This window comes from Phalaenopsis equestris, unplaced genomic scaffold (genome assembly GCF_001263595.1).
Source record: "Phalaenopsis equestris unplaced genomic scaffold, ASM126359v1 Scaffold000515, whole genome shotgun sequence".
Taxonomy (NCBI): Eukaryota; Viridiplantae; Streptophyta; class Magnoliopsida; order Asparagales; family Orchidaceae; genus Phalaenopsis; species Phalaenopsis equestris.
Window position 1 is genome coordinate 614,378 of NW_018164955.1, and position 7,924 is coordinate 622,301.

The 7,924-nt window shown below is 34.0% G+C and overlaps 1 protein-coding gene across 1 annotated transcript in view; it reads left to right on the top strand.

Annotated features, from left to right (window-relative positions):
- LOC110028581 (serine carboxypeptidase-like 7) overlaps nucleotides 1-7,924 on the top strand; it is a gene marked incomplete in the record, with an annotated part of 41,027 nt that overhangs the window by 9,964 nt on the left and 23,139 nt on the right.

A 7,924-nucleotide genomic window follows, 5' to 3' on the forward strand; every position in this document is an offset into this window, starting at 1 on the left:
ATTTATTTATTTATTTATTTATTTTGAGAAATATTATTCTCTCAAGAGAATAATACTTAAATACATATTTATTTTAATATTACATAATGGCTGATTCAAAAATGTTTTAGGTTTTGTCAATATTTTTTTTTATTATTATTATGCAATTATACGAAATAATTCTTTGCTTGATTAACTATTCATCACGATAGAGTAGTTTTTGCATGTTAGCCTCCTTCAAATTTGAAACGAACATGATGATAATGTGACGCAAAATAGTTCTAACATCGGATTTGTATTAGACCAATGGTCCATGTAAGAATTAGGATCGGAAATGTAGTTAGCATAAAAAGTCTTTGACACAATATTTGTGTCGATTACTCGATCGGCGTCAACTGCCTTCGACGCATCCCACACTGATGCTAATGTCAACTATGAAATTTCACTCCACTTTGCATTGTGTTTTGCATCGCAGTATCTACTGGTGAGCTCAACTTACGTCGAAATTTATCGAAGTATGTGGGGAATATCGAAAGTATTGTCATTGGACATGGCAGACGCAAATCTGTAGCAAATTAAAAAAATGAATATAAAAGAGCAATCAATGTTTTACAACCGTCATACAACGAATGCAAATCCCATAAACAATTACATATCCACCAGAAGAACATAGAATTTATTTCACAAACAAGTACCGACAGTGAAAACATATATAATTTAACAAATATTAAGTTAAATACGTAAAAGTTCACATCTATACACAGAATCTTGATACGAATAATACTATATCCCACATACACAATAAATGAAGGTGTATAAACTCTAATGGGGCATAGCCATCATGGTCATCAGTGTTCTCTCGCTCCTCTCCCTCATCCTCCCCAATCATATAGAAATCAAAGACCACTTGCACTACATGAATTTAGCTTTTTAATGACTGACTAATACCACTTGGAATTATATAAAAACCATTGATAATATAATTATCAATGTTAAAGTACTGCTTATTTAATGCAACAAATATGCTTGTGAGTAATTTAATTACCTATGGAGCCATTGACTACTTTCTAACACCAATGATAGTTCGACGAACATCACCGATCGCTGTTGGTTCAAATCCACAGCTTTGTTATGCAGTTGATTTCCGTTGGTAATATCACTGACACCCTTAGCCATAGACAAAGTGTAGCACAGCCGTCGGAAAAATATCGCTTCCATAGAAAAAGTGTCGTACAACTGTCAGTAGGTCGTGGGTAATTGCTGATGGCTTTAACTGTTAGAAAACTTCAGTGGCTTAAGAAGATGTCGCTTATTTGATACTATGTTAAACAACTGTCAGAACTCACCAAGAAGATAGTAAAATCAGAAGATGTCGCTTATTTGATACTATGTTAAACAACTACTCACCAAGAAGATAGTAAAATCGAAATCATAAAAAATTGTAGCATCAGAAAAAAATTTCATTCTTCAACACTTAAGTTCATACACCTGCAGTCATAAGACTGCAATTTTCACACAACACGACATATTATACTAATCATAACATTTATTAAATAATGCCACATTACTAATTAACACGAAAATCTTAGACAGAAATAAGAGAGAAACGACTGCATTCAATCAAATAAAATAAACAATTGTACATTACAAAATATTGTTCACGGCCAATAATTTATTTTATATAACAAAAAAGAAAAAAAATAACTCCCTACTCATCCTCCTTCGTTCTCTTCTCAACATCTTCCTCGTTGTCATTATCATGAAATGACTGTTTTGATCTCTATAATGCATAAGACAACATCACTTCGATCTTGGACTTCTTCTTCAGCTCCATCTCCAATCTTATTTGGGCTAGTTGGGTGGAGATCTAGCTAGCAACCTTGGCATCGACCTGGCGATGAATCTCCTCCTCTTGTGCAATAGAAATAGATGCACTGGATGTGTTAGAGGTCGGAGGCCGATGCCTGAGACCCTAACCTGTAGACCTTGCTTTTCTTCTTGTCATCAGCAGTGTCCCTCACAGGTCATAATCAGAAGGATGATGAATTGTGGTTGAACCACCACCCATCCACTGGGATCGGCTCTCCTTCAGGCTCTGGAAGGCCTCCTATATAAAATATGATTAATGAGATTTAAAAACTAAATAAAGTTTGATAGTTATTTGAATTGTATAATAAGTAATCTTGTGAATTACTTGGGTCGTCAGAGATTTGTTGTCCGCTGAGGATTGATTTGATTGTCGCCTATAAGCGCGCTCATGTAATTCCGCAGAGGATGGCTCCTATTCTTTCTGTAGACTCTATCGGTAAAATGAAACATTTAGCATAAGTATATTGTAAAATAAGATTTAATGCAAAAAATAAGTCTTTCCAACCTCCTCTTATACTCCGTATGTGAGATCTCCCCACCAGTGTGCTTTGAGGCCCTCGTGCCTCAACAATCAAAGCGGTAATTCTGCTTGGCCTACTCTATCTTCTTTTTGTAAGTGGGAGAGTCTCATACTCTAAGCAGGGAAGTGAACATGTCCTCACCAAGCTTTAAGGGGCGCTCATGCGTCTCATGTATATCATCGAACTGGTCACGAAGACGGTTGCTCGCCTTGTGCTTAAAGTTCATCAGGATGTCTGCCTCTTCCTCATGTGGTCAGGACCACTGCTTATGTAAATTGAATGAAAAATTTCTAGATTGATAAACATAAATACATAACTGAAGATTACTATGTTTGGGGTATACTACAAATTCCCCGTAACTAAATGTTTCGAACTGTCATTGGGATCTCCCTCCAGAAGAGGTACGGGTGATTATACTTGCTCTGAATAATGTTCTTAAAGCAGTGGATGGTCTTTGTGGAGAAAATTTTGAAATAAAAAATGATTAGTTTCAATTAAATTTAAAAAATATAAAGTCGTAATGTTAGAATCTAAAAAAACCTACGTGTTCCCCACAAACCAGAGCTGATGATAGCTGCTTGTGTTGCTCAAACTAGAAGAAACATCAATGTCAGCTGATGGTGACGATGGTGGTGTGTTGGTCTCGACTGGTGGTGGTGCTGGTGTGGTAGTCGTGATTGGTGGTGGTGCTGGCGTGATAGTCACGATTGGTGGTGCAGGCATGGTGGTCGCGATTGGTGGAGGTGCTCAAGTGATAGTAAAAAATAGAGGTGGTGTTGGTGTTTTGGGAGTAGACATGGAGACCTACTGGGGCGAGTTGACCACAAGGCTTGCCTCCGTAGTACCATATCCATGGCTACGTCGACTGATGGATATTCGTAAGCCAACACGTCCCCCGACAGGAGGGAGACTGCCCCTCCCTTTAGAAGCCATCTACAAGAAGAAAATTAATTAGTGCTACTAAATACTATTAAAGCTTAAACTGCAAAAATTATATTAAAAATAAAAAGCAACAGTAAAGTGCATGAAATCTATAAGCTACTAAAATTAAAAACATAAGAGTACACAGTAAACGAAAAAAAACTTTATAGTGAAATCTACAAATTACTAAAATTGAAAATACAAAAGTACACAACAAACACAATAAAAAATTGTAAAGTGCAATCTACAAGCCACTAAAATTGAAAAGATAAAATTAAGCAATTAGATTAACTTACACATCTTAGTTAACCTTCTCTAATGAAGCACTTGAGGATGTAATTAAAATTTCATCATTTAAAGCATCGTCAAAATCATACTCATTGATACAAATTTCGTTGTGTTCGCCACTGGCTTCCTCTAAATTGACCTCTTCATGGATTGTATCCAGTGAAATGTATGTATCTATTATTTCTATTTCTTGATGAGCTACTTCAATTGTGTTTTGTATGTCAATTGTCAGTATATGTTTACCCTCTATGAATAATGCTCACTCAACTTTATCTTTTATTCTATGAGAGTATGGAAGATAAGAAACCTAACTTGATTGCCTTGCTAAAATGAACAAAACAGATTTAACATATATTCTATTCACTTTTACTTCTATGATATTACAGTAATCTAGGAACAGGGCTAAACCATTCATAGCTGAACAGGAATACACTCCCACCCAAGGAGCCATAATAAGATAGTTTAACAACTTCTTCAAGAATCCCATAATGATCTATCTCAACATTTGATTTATTATTTGTTTAGCACAAACATCAATATTATAGGTTTTTTCTTCCTTTTGAACAAGATCTAATATGAATCCTGTAGTCATTTACATCATAAATTTGCAAAATTTTTACATTGTGCATGAGTGCCTCAGCAAGATCTATCAAATCCTGATTTGTTAGTCCATTATTTTGATCATGAATCTAGTAATTCATAAGAGCTCATGTGTCAGTGAAGATACTTAAAAATAAATATCAGAGATAACACTCAAAATTTGTTAAACTTTAACTTACGTTTGTTGCAAACCATTGGTGAAAATTATTCTCTATCTTCATGCTTATGATATTATAGTCAATTGATTTTAACGAATCTAAAAAAATAAACTGTTATTACATTGAGAAATTTATGAATTAGCTCATCATAATATTTTCACCCAAAAGGGTAAACAACTATTAATAGAATTGAGCGTCTTACTAAATAAAGAGTTGTAGTTTCGTCTTAATTAAGAAAAACATAAATGGTCACTGCTTGAAGTTCCTAATCATTGATAATGTGATGTGCACCTTCCTGATGCTTCACCAAACTGCTGGAAAACTGAAAGTGTCGAGGAAGGCACCACACCTAATGACTCTTTCTTGGATTTTTTCTATGAAATAGTAGGGACATAAAGTGGGGGTCTCATACAGTAAATACGCCTCACATATGGATCTTTCTGCTCATAATTTATTCTTCACAGTTCACTTCAATTTATTTTAAAAAACTTGTAAATAAATTATTGTTTAGCACAATTTGACAATATTATTACAAAGGAGTAACTGCATAATATACAAGCGTTATTATGTTTCTCTCAAATGGATACATCGAACGACACTATACTGGACCTCAAAGTAATGCCTTGCGTTATAGATGTTCTGGTATGTGCCCCATGGAATTGAAGAAACTAGGTGGGAATATTCTTTTGAACTCACATAATATTATTAGAATGTTTGCTTCTAACAGCCATATGTCATCAACTTTCAAAAGAGTTGCACTTAATTCCTTGAAGATCACACTGATTTTAATCAGTGGATTAAAATTTTACTCGGCAAGCACTAAAATGTAAATGACATCAAATTTTGGAGAAAAATATGATAGTCATTGCTTTTCATTCCAAATATCTTTCCCACCTCCACATCAATACGAAAACTTAAATTTGAAGCATATCTGCTTGAGAATTTTAATGATTAAAGACTCACAAATTGATCTACATTGTGCCCATGTAAGATAATATTTTACTTTAAGCATAAAAAAGCTTACTAGAAACAATTTCTTTAATCTACAACTCTCACCTTTTACAAATCTCCTTCAAATCTAGTATGTCGTTCACGTTATCCTTAATTTTTTTTCCTTAACATCCATCACACTGTTGAAGATATTGTTAATAAAAATTTTCTCTATGTGCATCAAATTGAGATTATGCTTGATCATGTTATCCTTCCAATATGATAAATCCCAAAAAATAGATTTTTTGTTCCAGTTCTGAGTAACACCAAAGCATGATGGACAATGTGAAGATTGTCCATGGTAAACATCAATATTTTGAATGTCACTGATAGTATGAAATTAATCTTCCCTAGATACTATTGGAGGTGACTTTGATTTTTCAAATTTGTTTCTTTGGCTTCTAAAGGGATGTTCAGCATATAAAAACATACAATGACAATCAAACCTTGAAATCCTTCTACCATGCTGAAGCGTGAATGCTTTAGATGAATTCATGCAATATGGATCTGCTAACTTTTCCACATAGCTCCATCCAAATAACATTTCATACGCTATAAAATCACTTATTATTCACATTAATGCTACTTTCATAAAAAAAAAATATGTTTCAAAACATCATATGTCGTGACACCTCTTTCACAGGAATTTGCAGCTCATCTATCAATGACTACAAATATACATCCATTCGGCCTTTAAGTCTATTAGGTATTGTATAATCAAGGTCAAGAATAAGAAGGATGTTGTCATGCACATCTTGGGAGGAAGATTTTATGACATAATAATCATTGGACAACAAGAGTAGAGTGACATAGTTTAATTGTATGGTGAGAACTCATCAGAACATAAGCCAAGTCTCACATTACGTGCTTCTGCAACAAACTCAGGATGTATACGATAAAAAATTTTCCATGCCTCTCCATCTACTAGATGACTCATTGAGTTGATATCTCTTGAACTGCTATGATTCTATGTCATGTGTGGAGTAGTACAATAGAAGCAAAGAGTCTTTGAAGATGTAAAATAAGCAGTAGATAGAAGAGAAACTTGTAGGAACTTCTTTTTACTTCTTAATTTTTTTTTATTTTGAGGTTTAAGTCTGGGAGAGCTACATAATCTGATTTGAGTCTCTGCTATGTTGGACATATAAAATAGCATGCATCTGTTCACGCAATAATCAATCTTTTCTATTTTATACCCTAACTTGGAGACCAATTTATTTTGTCAGGTATAAGTCTTTTAGAACCAAATTTTTCTATGGATTAGCCTCTTTCAATAATGTTATAAAGTAATTGAAGCAGTCTCGGGGCATGTTAAACTCTATTTTAATTTTCACCATTCTGAAAGCTGCATTTAACTTAAAATAGGAAGTGCATCCCTTTCATAGTGACTTTTGAACAACATTCAATAAATCATAAAATATTTGACCATCATGAATTAGTACCTCTTCCTACACTTAACTTAGGTAATACTTTCTTGTCGGATGAAAATTATTTCTTCAAATCCACTTGAGTGAAATCTTGGTGGACGATGATAGCTCGTTGAAGGAACAGAGATGAATGTTGTAGAGTCAACCTCCCCATGTGAAGTCTAAATTTTGTACTTAAGTTGAAACTCCCGATGATATAAATAATATCTAACTTCATCAAGCATTAAGTGTGCTCGATTCTAGTGTTTTGAACATGAACATCTAAACTTATGCTCAGATAGGTAAAATGGAAGTTGTGATGTTATTGACACATAGACATTTACAATGTTCCAAAATTCATTAGTGATCCCTTTTATATCTGGATAAAGTCTTTTGTGCATCCATAATCTTGATGTATGAATATCCATGCATACCTAACAACAATCAACAAATTAAAAAGTGCATTAAATTGAAAGCATATAATTCAATTTTAGTAGTAGACCTAATGGCAGAGTTGTAATAATGGGTGATCAAAACATTAAAGGAATTGAACAATTAAGGTATATCAAAAAATGACAATCACTAAAAAATTGATTGATTTGAATTTTGGCTCATTTAGAGAACAAATAAAAATGAACAACCTGAGCTACGAGCCAAAATTTTGGATCAATTTTCTTTCTAGCCAATCATGATTTGGCTCAAAAGTGGAATGCACTGTTAGGGATTCTGAAAAATTAATATTAATTCAAATATTGATTTAAATCTTGGCTCTAATGTTTGTTGACCTCACTTTTGGTTGAGGTCTAGAAATTTCTTTAATAGCCTAGGTCTAGCCATAGGACTTTCCTATTGACTAGTCTTAGAAAACTAGAAAGGGTACCCTCATCATTAGAAACTCAAAACTCTTATCTTTACTCAACTTGAAGTTCCACATCTTGGTCCTAACCTCTAATATTTAGTAGGTAAGATCATTATGGGGGAAGCTCAAGAAGAGTTCCTATAGGGCTATTTGGCCTTAGGATTGACCCTAGGTGTTGACTTGGAACTAGGGTACATTATATCTTCACAATACATTGGTTTATGACTCATTTAGAATGGATATTTATCCAATTCTACTTGAAATGCCTAACTTGGGCCTTTTACCCCTAGGCACCTCCAATTTGCCTGACTGCCCTTGGGACCCAAATTTGGC